Genomic DNA, 13,656 nt, shown 5'->3' on the forward strand with positions numbered 1-13,656 from the left:
GTGGTGCCATGTGAAAACCCAAATCCTCAGGCTGGAGACAGAGCTCAATTCATAGAGTAGTTGAAGATGGCCCTGATCCTCCTGCCTCTCCTTCCCCAGCCCTCAAGAGCCAGGATCCATGTATAGATGACCCCATGAACTGGCAGAAGAAATTTCAAGAGAGCATTAACTCTGCACTGTGCCATGGTTACTGCTCACTGCTCTTAGTTGTACAGTGAGAAGGAGCAGAAAGACATGAAAATGTGCAATTTGGAGAGAAATGGCTTGTGAGCAAGTTTAAATGCAGACAAATGAGCATGAAGAAAATGGATGCAGTTATTAAAGAGGTCAGCACAATTTGGGAGAAAGCTCACAGTTCTGCTCTGGGACAACCAGAAAGATTCCTTGAGGCCCAGAGTCCACCCATAAAAGGAGAATGCTACAGAGCAGGTTCCCAGCTTGTAAACAAACGTGTGGGTCAGTAGCTCTTTCCCAGGATCAGCCACTAAGGAATAAAAACGTCACTGAAGGGCTGGGGCAGAATGAGGCCAGACTACCTCTCAAGCTGGAGGCAGAACCTGTCTGCGCTATCCACGTAGCATTGCAAGCATGGTAAATGCAAGACTTATGGGAAAGAAGAAAGCTCCCAACAGGTCTCCAGAAAGCTGGCTCTGAGAAGCCACGGTGAGAGTGAAGATCTCATCTGCAGTGTAGATCCCAGGATGTTGGAGATGCCAGGACCACAGTTTGTCCCTTGAGAAAAGTTAGAGACACAAAGCATAGCCAGAGAGAGATCACATGTGCTACCGGAGCTGGGCATGGCAGCACGTGCCTGTCATCCCAGTACTCGGAGGCAGAGGCAGGCAGATCTCTGAGTTCGAGGGCAACCTGGTCTACAAAGCAAGTTCAGTACACAGAAGACACCTTATCTCAGAAAAACAAACAAACAAACAAACAAAAACAAAAACAAAAAAAACAAAAGGAGCAGGTTGTCTAGTTCCCTGAGGCAGATGATACCAACAAGAGCTCCAGATGCCAGAGGTGGTGCTACAGGGCTTGAGGTGTCTTTCTAGGTTTCGTCTTTTGCTCTGGCCTAATCTTTCCTTGCTATGCCCCTATTTCTCTCTCTTGTAATAAGAACGTTTATTTAGTGTCACCGAATAGTGAGGTGGGTAACTTTGTTTTTGATTGTATAGAGGCTTACAGCTAAGAGTCTGTGTTGACTCTCAGAAATGATTTTGAATGATGTTGAAACTGTGAAGCCTTCTAAGCATAGCTGGGCGTAATGGCATGCACCTGTAATCCCAGCACTTGGGGAGGCAGGTGGATCCCTGTGAGTTCGAGGCCAGCCTGGTTCTACAAAGTGAGTCCAGGACAGCCAAGGCTACACAGAGAAACCCTGTCTTGAAACAAACAAAGACTTCCAGGCATGGTGGCATATGCCATGGTCCTCTGAACCAGGCAACTGCCATCCAGGGGGATTCAGCTGCATACTCTTGCAAAAGAACCATCGCTAATGAACTTGTTGAGGAGGGTGAGAGGCTTAGGAGACCCTCTTCTTAGTATCCATCCTCTGTACCACACCTGCCTTATTCCTGTGGTCTTGGGGAGGGAAGGGAGACTACTTAACCGGCCACTGTGGGAGGAGCACCAACACCCCTGCAAGTCAGCCCTCGCTTCCGCTTTGGTAGGAAGCCCAATAAACTCATTGGCTTCCCGGAATGAACTCTGGTAAAATTGTGCCTCGATTTGTCTTTGGGACCTTAGGAGAAGGGGTAGATATTATGGCTCCTCCTAGCAAGGAATTATTGCAAAAGCATTCAGAGGTAAAAGCCCAAACACTGGAAATACAAGGTCATCTTGGCAAAGTTTGAGACCAGCCTGGGCTATTAGATAGAGAGAGATAGATGATAGATAGATAGATAGATAGATAGATAGATAGATAGATAGATAGATAGACAGGGGTGGGGGCTAAAGAAGTGGCTCAGTGAGAGCACTAGCTGCTCTCCCAGAGGTCCCAGGTTCAATTCCCAGCACCCACATGGCAGCTCACAACCATCTATAACTCTAGTTCCAGAGGACCCAACACCTTCCCACAGATATACATGCAGGCAAAGCACCAGTGCACATAAAAGTAAATAAATCATAAAAGGAACAATAGTTTTAAAAAACGGGGTGGAATTAGGGAATGTGACTCAATGGCTAGAGCAATTGCTTAGTATGCAGCAAGCTCTCAGTTCAGTCTAAAACACCACAGAAAAACCAGAGAGAGTGGCACACTCCTACCACACTGGCACTAGGAGACAGAGACAGTGGGATCTGAAGTTCAAAGTCATCCTCGACTACATAGTAACTCAGGGCAAGCTGATCTATAGGAGACTAAGCCTAGAAAAGAAAGGAAGGAAGGAAGGAAGGAAGGAAGGAAGGAAGGAAAGAAAGAAAGAAAGAAAGAAAGAAAGAAAGAAAGAAAGAAAGAAGGAAAGAAAAAAGAGTGGGTTTGGAGAGATGGGTCAGAGCTTAATGCAAGCTGGGTACGGTGGTGCATGCCTTTGATCCCAGAACTCAGGGAGGCAGCAGCAGGCTCGCAGAGGAGGATCTCTGTGTGTTCGAGGCTAGCCTGGTCTGCAGAGTGAGTACAGAATAGACAAGGCTACATAAAGAAAGCCTGTCTCAGAAAAGAAAAGGAAAAAAAAAGAGAGAAAGAAAGAATGCATGCTGCTCTTCAAGAGGACCTGAGTTCCATTCCCAGTACCCATATCAGATAAATGGTCAACAATAGCCATAACTCAAGCTCCAGGGACCCACCAGCCTCTTCTAGCCCCCGGGCATCACACACACACATACACACTCATAGTTAAAACTAAAAGGAATCTCTTAAAAGTATCAAAATTAAAATAAGAGAAGGTTGAAGTAAGATTAAAATAAGATGGAAAAGAAACTGGACTATTGGGAGTGTTTGTTTGTTTATTTGGTTGGTTGGTTGGTTTTTTTGAAATAGGGTTTCTCTATGTAGCCTTGGCTGTACTGGACTTGCTTTGTAGACCAGGCTAACCTTGAACTCACAGAGATCCACCTGCCTCTGCCTCCCTGAGTGCTGGAATTATAGCGGTGACTCACTGCCTCTGACTGGAAGAGTATTTTTAAGTTTTGTTTGGTTTGGGGTTTTTTGGTTTTGTTTTTTGAGACAGGGTTTTTCTGTGTAGCCTTGGCTGTCCTGGAACTCACTCTGTAGACCAGACTGGCCTCAATTTCATAAAGATCCCCCTGTTTCTGCCTCCCAGAGTGCTGGGATTAAAGGCATGAGCCACCATGCCTGGCTAAAGATTTTTTTATTTTTAAGTTTTTAAGTTTGTGAGTGCTTTGCCTCCATGTATGTATTTGCACCATATGCATGGAGGTCCAAAAGAAGGTACTGGATATCCTGGAACAGGAGTTACAGAGAGTTGTGAGCCACAGTTCGGTGCTAGAACTACCTGGGTCCTCTTGTAAGAGCAACCAGTGTTTCTTAACCACTGAGCCATCTCTCCAGTCCCCTGTTGGGAGTTTTGGAGTTGGAATGAATGTATTTTACATTATAAGATGCCTGTGAGCCTATGGGGTCTGTTTGAGGTAAGTGAAATGGCTCAGTGGTAAAGGCACCTACTGCCAGCCTTCATGATCCGAGTTGGATCCCTGGGACCCAGATGGTGAAAGTAGAGAACCAGCTCCTTAAAATTGAACTGACCTCCACATGTGCACGGCAGAACACACATGCATGCAAATAAATATTTTTTCAACAGTGATATATTTGGGTGTCAAGTTGACAAGAGGTATACTCATAACTTGATCTTCATTGCCCACGTGACTTGATTTGATCTCATGGGCTGGGATTCTGGGTTGAACAAACGGGAAGAGGAGCAAGCTAGCTGGGCCTCAACATTCCCTGAGTCCTGCATCCTGACTGCAGATGCTCCTGCTTACCAGGCCTTTTCTTGTGATGAACTGTATGTTGCACAAGCACACACATTTACCATATATACCTATGGTTGTTTTCATACCACAGCCTCAGGCTTGTGGCTGCAGCAGAGGACAGTTTACCCACAAAATTTTAAATGCTCAATATCTGCCTTCATAGGAAAGACTTTGTGGCACCTGCTTTGAGGCATAACTCTAAGACTTCTAAGGCTTGCATGTTAGTTGGATGGCAAGTGTTGAAAGGTTGTCATAGTCTAGTCCAGCAGGACTGTCATTCCGGTGTTGCTGGCATTGCTCTGTGTGACTCTTCTTCCAGCCCTGAACAATCCATCTTCTTGTTGAAAGCAGCCCCTCTCTGGAAAGACTGGGGACATCCCAGACATCCCATTCAACCCAGGAAGAGCCCAGCTCTCAGCTACTGATTCATGGAATCTCTCCCCTTCAAGATCCGTGGGTCTTCTCTCTCCAAAGTGTCTTCCTCGCTGGTGTGAACCCCACATTTCATCAACTTCAGGGTTGGAAACTCTATTCCTGTCTCATCTTGGTGTTGCATATTTGATCATATTGTAAACCCAGAGTTTGTGAGCTAGGAAAAAAAAGAAAGAAAAAGACCTGTTTCTTATTGTGGTGTGCCTCAGCCCTATCACACTCCTTTAATCCAAGAGCTAAATAAAGTCAGCCTGGGTCAAGAGGTGGAGCAAGCAAACAGTCAAAAGGAGTGAACAAAAGTAAACAGAAAAGGAGGGATATTGACAGAGTGGTGAAGGAGAAAGGGTTTTCCTTCTAGGATATCGGCTGAGTAGGAAGTTCAGCTGGGTGCTTTCTCTGCTTCTCTGTGCTAGCAGGTTTTCACCCAGCATCTGGCTCCTGAGTCTTCACTGGTAAAATCAAAAGTTTGGGATTTTTTTTCTTTATAACACCTTGGTGAGGTCACTGTGCTCTTTCCAGATCCATCATGGCAGGATGCAGAAAGTCCACATTTTTCTAGATAGAATTCCACTCTCAGTGCTCCACTAAACACTCTGCTGGGGGTAGGGGGCAGCTGGAGAGATGCCTCAGCACTTAAGAGCACTGACTGTTCTTCCAGAGGACCTGAGTTCATTTCCTAGCACCTACATGGCAACCCACAACTGCGTGTTATTCCAGTTTCAGGGGATCTGACACCCTCACAGATATACATGCAGGCAGAACACCAGTGTGCATATAATAAAAATAAATTGTACAAAGAACTGTATTTGGTAAGGATATCAGCGTCCACAGTAAATTACAGTAGTTGATCATCTGTTCCCTTGTTTCTAATTTTATGCATGGGTACATACAAGCGCATTTGCACCTATGTGTACATGCTTGGCGAGGCCAGTGGTCATCTTCAGGTATCTCCTAAATCATTAGTCACCTTACTTTTGAGGCAAGGTCTCTCTCTGAACCCAGAGCTCACTGATTCAGCTAGACTGGCTGGCCAGCAAGCATCCAGGCATCCTTTTAGCTTTGCCCCCGACCCCAGAGTTTGGATTACAAGCACCTCCAAGACACACACACACACACACACACACACACACACACACACACACACCTCCAAGACACACACACACACACACACACACACACACACACACATCACTTTTATGCGGATGCTGGAACTGAACTCAGGTCCTCCTGCTAGTGCTGCAAGCATTTAACCAGCTGAGCCTCTCCTCAGCCTCTCGTTATTCTTCCTGACCTGTGAGTAGCCTCCCATACAATGACTGCTTCTTTCTTGAAGATCTTGCTTCACTCATCCCTCCTGCTCAGGCTCCTCTGAGGATGCTTCTTTTTCATTCTGAACTCAGGATGCCGGGATGCCACTGGGCTCAGTCCATTCCTTCCTGTCCATATTTCCTCAGTAGCCGCACCCTCACTCTTGCTCTCATTCCTTAAACAGGGTCTCTGTGTTAGTCAGTGTTCTATGGCTGTGAAGAAGCACCAGGACCAGAGTATCTTTGTTTTTTTCAAGACAGGGTTTCTCTGTGTAGCCATGGTTGTCCTGGACTTGCTTTGTAGACCAGGCTGGCCTCAAACTCATAGAGATTGGCCTGCCTCTGCCTCCCAGAGTGCTGGCATTACATGTGTGCACCACCGTGCCTAGCTCTGCAACTCTTACAAAGGAAAGCATCTATTTATTTATCTATCTTATTATTATTGATTTTTTTCAAGACAGGGTTTCTCTATGTGACCTTGGCTATCCTAGACTCAATTTGTAGACCAGGCTGGCCTCGATCTCACAGGGATCCACCTGCCTCTGCTGGGATTACAGGCTAAAAGAAAGCATTTAACTGGAATTTGTAGAGGAATTTTAATCCAGCAACGTGGCTACTCTGGCTGGAATACAAGCATGCCTTTAATCCCAGGAGACAGAGGCAAGCAAAACACTGAGTTCAAGGCTAGTTCTGTACAGAGCAAGTTTCAGGTAAAGAAAAGCTTAGGTCTAGGTATGCAGATTTCTTGAGTTATAGTCAGGCAGTTTGGAATCAGTGAGTTGAGAGGCAGTGCAGGAGAATTAAGTTCATGGAATTCAGTTTTCGGAATTTAGAGGCAATTTTTATCAGGAGAGGTTTTTTGTTTTGGTTTGTTTTGTTTTTTTGTTTTTGTTTTTTTCTGGGGGTGGTGGTGGTGGTGGTGTTTTTTTGTTTTGTTTTGTTTTGTTTTTAAACCAGGAGAGTTTTACATAGACTGATTTCAGAGAGAAAAAACTAGACACAGGTAAAGACAGAGTAAGCCAGAGAATGAGGAGGAGCCAGATGATTATAACAGATTGCTAGAGTTAGTTTGAGGCCAAACAGAGCAATTCAGTCAGAAGTTGAGAAAAGCCAGTTTGAATCAGTCAGCTTGAAGAGGAGTTTGAGCCAGAACAGCTGAATTGAACCAGCCAGCCAGAGTTCAGAAAGAACCTAGAAAGGTTGATCTTATTCAGCACTTAAGTCTCAGAGGTTGAAAACATTCTAGGCTTAGATTGGTTTATATGGAAGCTAGAAGTTTCCAGGACTAGGCTCAAGTTAGCAGATGGAGGCAGTAAGCTTCCAAGAAGACAATTACGGCAGGAAAATAAAAGTTACTTTTACAGGGACTGGCTTACATTTTCAGAGGTTTAGTTCATTATTGTCATGGCAGGGATTGTGGTAGCGTGCATGCAAAAGTATCTAAGAGTTCTATATCTGGATCTGCAGCCAGAAGAAGACAACCACTGGGCCTGCCTTGGGCTTTTGAAACCTCAGTGTCCACCCTAGTGACACACTTCCTCTTACAAGGTGACCTGTACACCAGCAAAGCCACACCTCCTAATCCTTTGAAACAGTGCTACTCCTTGGTGACTCCGCATTTTAATATATGAGCCTATGGGGGCCATTATTATTCAAACCACTGGAGTCTCATCCAGCTAAGACTGCCTTTTAACTCACTGCTACAAAACTTCTAGGGTACGCTGTCTCTGTCTCCTATCCTTGCAGGGATTGCAGAGAAGTTTGATGCCGGATCTGGTTTTCTGTGAGTTCTGGGGACCTGAACTCCCATCTAGAAGCAGGCTCACACACTGTCCCCACTGAGGCATCTTTCCAGGCCTACATTCTCTGCTGTTTTATCTCCGTCACCCTGGCAACTTATAGAAATAATAAAATAAAGAGAAAGAAATTTTAATAATAAAATTCAAAATCTCAAGGCCCTATTTCAAAATTATATCCAAACTCTAACCCTTCTTGGCCGCTTTCTCTGGTTCTGGTTCTGCCATATTTTACCTAGATTACGGCATTGTCTCCGTTTCTAACTTTGCCTCACTACAGTCCGTCACCCCAGTGCTCACAGGGCGTGTTCAGACATATAAGTCTGGCCATGACACTCCTCTGCTCCAAACTCTCCAATGGCCCCCAATTTTTACAACCATTTATTCACTCACTAAAATACTCACATAAATATTACATTTAAAAATATTTATGGTGAGCCTTCTCTGAGCCCAGACCTGTTCTGGGAACTTATAATACATCAGTGAAGAGAACAGTAAAAAGTCTTTATCCTTTGTAGAGGGATCTTAGGGTGACAGCTAATCAATATCCTTATAGAAATACATTCTTCAGTAAGCTAGAGAAAGGTAAGCAGTGACTGAGAAAATAGAGAATTAACAACAAACAAACAAAAGAAGGCAGAAGCCAGGCCTGGTTGTGCAAACCTGCCACCCAGCTACCCAAGAAGCTGAGGATCAAGACCTCCCTGAGCTGCAAAATAAGTCCAGGACCACCTGGGTAACTCAGCGAGATGCTGTCTCAAAATAAAACGTCAGAGGGCTGAGAATAGAGCTTCCTGCCAGGGGTCCTGGCTACTATTGTACAGCCCTTTGTGCACTCCCTAGGGAGGAAGAAAGGAAGGGACAGGGGGACAGAGAGATGGAGAGACGGAGGGAGGCAGAAAGAAAGAGGAGAGAAAGAGGAAAGAGACTGTACCAGGCAGAGTGTCTCATAACTGTAAGCTTGGCAGCACTTGGGAGGTGTGAGCAGGAGAATCTGAAGTTCAAAGCCAGCCTTTGCTACATAAGGATTTAGAGACCAGACTAGATGGCTCACACCTATCACTCCAGCATCCAGGAAGCTAATGCAGAAGGTTGTTTTGAGTTTGAGGCCAGCCTGGATACATTCATCTGTCTCAAAAAAAAAAAAAAAAAAAAAGAAGAAGAAAGAAAGAAAGAAATAAAATTAAAATAAAATAAAATAAAATAAAATAAAATAAAATAAAATAAAATAAAATGGTGGACCTTGAAAAACTGAAGTCAGCCAGCCTGGCACGGGTGACCGATGCCTGTAACCCCAGCACTCGGGAGGCAAAAACAGGTGGATCTCTGTGAGTTCCAGGCCAGCCTGGTCTACAAAGACAGTCCAGGACAGCCAAGGCTACATAGAGAAACCCTGTCTCAAAAAACAAAAACAAAAAAGTGAAGTCAGCCAGGGAGAATGACACAGGTCTTTAATCCCAACACTTGAGAGGCAGAAGCAGGAGGATCTCTGTGAGTTTGAGGCCAGCCTGGTCTACTCAGGGAGTGTGAAACTACATAGAGAGAGACCCTGACTCAACCCTCCCCCCCCCAGACAGACACACAAATCGAGTCTCCATGTGGTGTGCAGACTCCCTGAGGGACGGAGCTGAGGCAGAGCAAAGTAGTCAAGGTCAAGGCAGTTGCCGAATCACGTTCCAGAAACAACAAAAGGGGATGGAAAAAATCAAAGGGAGTTGAAGGGAGAGAGATGGGTAGACGATTAGTGGGATATATTGCTGGGTCTCAGAATGATGCCATCTGAAACACACATGAACGCTTGCACACGTTCTGTTTTGGTTTACAGAGGGTCTTGATACACAGATCAGGCAGGAACTCACAATCCTCCTGCCTCTTTTGGGATTACAGACATATTCTGCCCCATCTTTTTCTTTCTTTCTTTCTTTTTTTTTTTTTTTTTTTTTTTTTTGAGATGGAGCCTCCTCACTGTATTGCTCAGTCTGGCCTTGAATCCTAGACTCAGGGGACTATCAGCTTTAGTCTCCTAGGTAGCTAGGATTAGCTGAGCACCTCACCACCCAGCTTAAACCACACATTTAACTTCTTTACCTGTTAGTCATCTATCTGAGGACTTGTATCTAAAGGTGTCATCTCCGTATCAATAGACAATTGTATCAAAAACTGGGCGAAGAGTCAGGTGTGGTAGCCCAGTGTGTGGGGAGGCAGAGCTGGGAATCCCGGGGCCTGATGGTCAGCCAGCCTAGCATACTTAGTGAGCACCACGCCAGGGAGAGACCCGGTCTCCAAAGGCAGGGAAGTGATAGAGCCTGAGGAAGCACACCCACGGCTGGCTTCCAGCCACTCCACGCAATGCACACTCATCTGAGCACCCACCCACGTGTGTCCGTGCCTACACACAGCTTATACCCGTAAAGAATCCCTTTGGGTCTGGGGACACAGTTGAGAGGTAGAGCCATTGCCCAGCCTAGGTAAGCATCTGGATTCGATGCCCACAGCATTACAAAGAAACAAAAGGCACGGAAGTGCTGAGACACAGGAACGATATCTGTGGCCACCCCACTGATCTTCGGGAAGGGGACCTCCACGGTGAGAGGGTGGCAATAGTTTGGACCAGGGCGGCCATTCAGATTGGGAAAGGGGGTTGGATGCCGGGTACGTTTTGAAGGAAAGGCCATTCAGCTTTCCTGACAAATCAGAGACAGGAGGGATGAAAACAAAAATTACGCGTCAAGGGCAGTAACACATCATCGCCCAAGCACGTAGAACCCCTGAGGTAAAGAGGACAGAGCGAAGCAGTTTTGGGAGGGAAGACCTGAGTCAGACGGTGACACAGTAACCGAGGTTCCAATCCAGATTTGGTTTCTTCCGGTAGGGAGAGTTCCCTTCCGACCTTGGTTTGCTAAGTTGTCAAAAAGAGTGTTAAAGGGCCAGCAAAATGGCGCAGTGAGGAGAGGGGCTTACTGCCAAAGCATGATGGCCCGAGTTGGATCCCTGGGGCCCACACAGTAGGGGTTATCCCATGTCTTCCACAGGCACACCATTGCATATGTGTTAACACCCCCCCCCCCCCCCCCCGCCTCACACACACAACTCAGGCTAATAACAAGTAGACACCTAGCGGTGATGGTGCACGCCTTTAATCCCACCTTTTGGGAGGCAGAGGTAGGCTGATCTCTGAGTTCGAGGTCAGCCTAGTCTGAAAATTGAGTTCCAGGACAGCCAAGGCTACACAAAGAAACCCTGTCACCAAAACCAAAAATACAGGATCTGGAGAGACAGCTCAGGGGTTAAGAGCTGCTCCTCCAGAGGTCCTGAGTTTGATTCTAGGCACCCACATGGGGGCTCAACCGTCTATAGTGAGATCTGGCTCCTTCTGCTGGCGTGCAGGTGTACATGCAGTCAGAACACTGTGCACATAATAAATAAATATATCTTTTTTTAAAAAAATCTTCAAAAAAAGTGTCAAAGAGCCAGGCATGGTGGTGCAAGCATGTAATCCCAACACTCAGGAGCTGGTAGCAACAAGATCAGAGTTCAAGCTTAGCCTTGGCTGCAGATGGAATTCAAAGCCAGCCTGCACCAAAGGAAGCCCTGTCTCAAGACACTAAATAACAACCACCAAAAGAACAATTCAGTTCTCTTTAGTTCTCTTGAACTTGAGACACTCCCTGAGCTTTCTCATTCTCTACCTTGGAATAAAGCCTCATGTTTGGTGGTTTTGTTTTTTGTTTTTTGAGACAGGGTTTCTCTGTGTAGCCCTGGCTGTCCTGGAACTCACTCTGTAGACCAGGCTGGCCTCAAACTCAGGGATCCCTCTGCCTCTGCCTCCAAAGTTCTGGGTTTAAAGGTGTGCACCACCATCACTGGGCAAGCTTTATATAATTTTAATTACATTGTGAGTTTGTTTTTCTGTTGTTATCATTTTAATATATTGCTGGGTCTGTTTTGTTAATATTTATTTAGGATTTCTGCCTCTGTTCTAATAGATGAGACTGGCTTGTAATTTCCTCTGTTCAAATTGTCTTTGTCTCATGAACTGACAGCAGTTGCTTTCTCTCAGGTTTTTTTTTTTCCTGAAATAGTTTATGATAAGAGGTAATAGTCTCCTGAATATTCAGTACTGCTTACCCCAGAGACATAGCCTTCATGTGTAGTTTTGTGTTGTTACTGTATGAATCTTATCTTGCAGGGTGCGATGTAACTAATGAATTAAATATGTTTATGCTTAAAAGTGAATATGTGTATTAAATCTTTTCTTTTTAAAGATTTATTTGTTTATTTAATGTGCATTGTTTTGCTTGTATGTACGTCTGTGTGAGGATGTCAGATCTTCTGGAACTGGAGTTACACAGTTGTGAGCTGCCAGGTGGGCGCTGGGAACTGAACCTGGGTCCTCCAGAAGAGCAACCAGTGCTTTTTTTCTTCTTTTGTTTTGTTGTTGTTGAGATAGGGTTTCCCTGTGTATTCCTGGCTGTCCTGGACTCACTTTGTAGACCAGGCTGGCCTCTGCCTACAGTGCTGGGATTAAAGGCCTATGCCATCACGCCTGGCTACAGCCAGTGCTCTTAACAGTTGAGCCATTTCTCCAGTCCTTTTCCAAAACTGCCTTTTTTGCTTTGTTTTCAGCAGTTCTGGGATGAAACCCTGGGCCTTGTACATGCTTAGCAAGTGTTCTATCACTGAGCTTCATGCCCAGTCTTAATTCATCTCTTTTTTAAAGTGCTGTTCTGCTATAGGGGCTACAGAATAACCAGTACTCAAAGTGCTTGCCACGCAAGCCTGGTGCTATCAGGTCCATTCCCAGAGGCCACATGCAGACACAGGAATGAACAACTCCATCAAGTTGTCCTCTGACCTCTACACATGTTCACACACACATAACAACACACACACACACACACACACACACACAGGAACAATAAATAAAATTACATCAAAGTACTATTACAGAGTTATTCCCATGGAATCTTTAACACATCTGCTTTCTCTACTGCTGTATTATTGTCCTTATCTTTCTTTTTTTTTTCTCCCGGAAACAGGGCTTCTCTGTGGAGCCTTGGCTGTCCTAGGCTTACTTTGTAGACCAGGCTGGCTTCGATCTCACAGAGATTCCCCGCCTGCCTCTGCCGTCCAGAGTGCTGGGATTACATGTGATTTTGGCTGGTGATGGTGGTGCATGCCTTTAATCCCAGCACAGGAAGCAGGGGCAGGTAGATCTCTGTGAGTTCAAGGCCAGCCTGCAGCCTGGTGGCCTACAAATCATGTTCCAAGATAGTCAAGGCTGTTACTCAGAGAAACCCTGTGGCAAAAAAAAACAAAACAAAACTATAAACAAACAAACAAACAAACAACAACAAAGCAAATCTAAACCAGGTGAGAGCTAATACTTCCCAACCCTTAGGATGACTACACTCAAAATAAACAATAAAAAAATGTTGACAAGGGCAAATGAGAAGCTGGAATTTTCACACTTCATTGGTGGGAGTGGAAATGGTACCTCTGTGGAAAACAGTCTGAAGCTTTAAAAAATGCTTAACACTGAGCATGGTGGTACACACCTACACCCCAGCACCCCGAGGTATAGGGCTGGGGGTTTAGAAGTGCAAGGTCATTTCAGCTACATAGCAAGTTCAAGGCCGGCACAAAAGACTCTTGTCTTTTATTTTTTTCTCTAGACAGGGTTTCTCTGTGTAGCCTTGGCTGTTCTGGACTCACTTTATAGACCAGGCTGGCTTCGAACACATAGAGATCTGCTTGCCTCTGCCTCCCGAGTCCTGGGAATAAAGACATGTACCACCATGCCTGGCTTGAGACCCTGCCTTAGAAAAGATAAGTTAAGTATTAAATTTCCACATAACCCACAAATTCCATTTCTACGTATATAACAAAAAGAAAATATATGCTTCCGTAACCCTAGGACATGATTATGTTTAGCTGTATTATTCACAGTGTCCAAAAAGCTCAAATATCTCAAGTGTCCACTAACTAATTAATGACTGAATGAAATGTATTTCCAACTACTACTCAGTCACAAATAATAGCTCAACATGGATGAACGTTGAAAACATGATGCTAGCTAGCCAGCATCACATACACCTATGAAAATAGTGCTCATAAAGCAGAGGGCAGGCATACCAGGGGTTCAAGGACAGCCTTGACCATACAGGACATGTTAGGCTCGCCCTAGGCTA

The sequence above is a fragment of the Meriones unguiculatus genome, chromosome 11, assembly GCF_030254825.1.
Source record: "Meriones unguiculatus strain TT.TT164.6M chromosome 11, Bangor_MerUng_6.1, whole genome shotgun sequence".
Classification (NCBI taxonomy): domain Eukaryota; kingdom Metazoa; phylum Chordata; class Mammalia; order Rodentia; family Muridae; genus Meriones; species Meriones unguiculatus.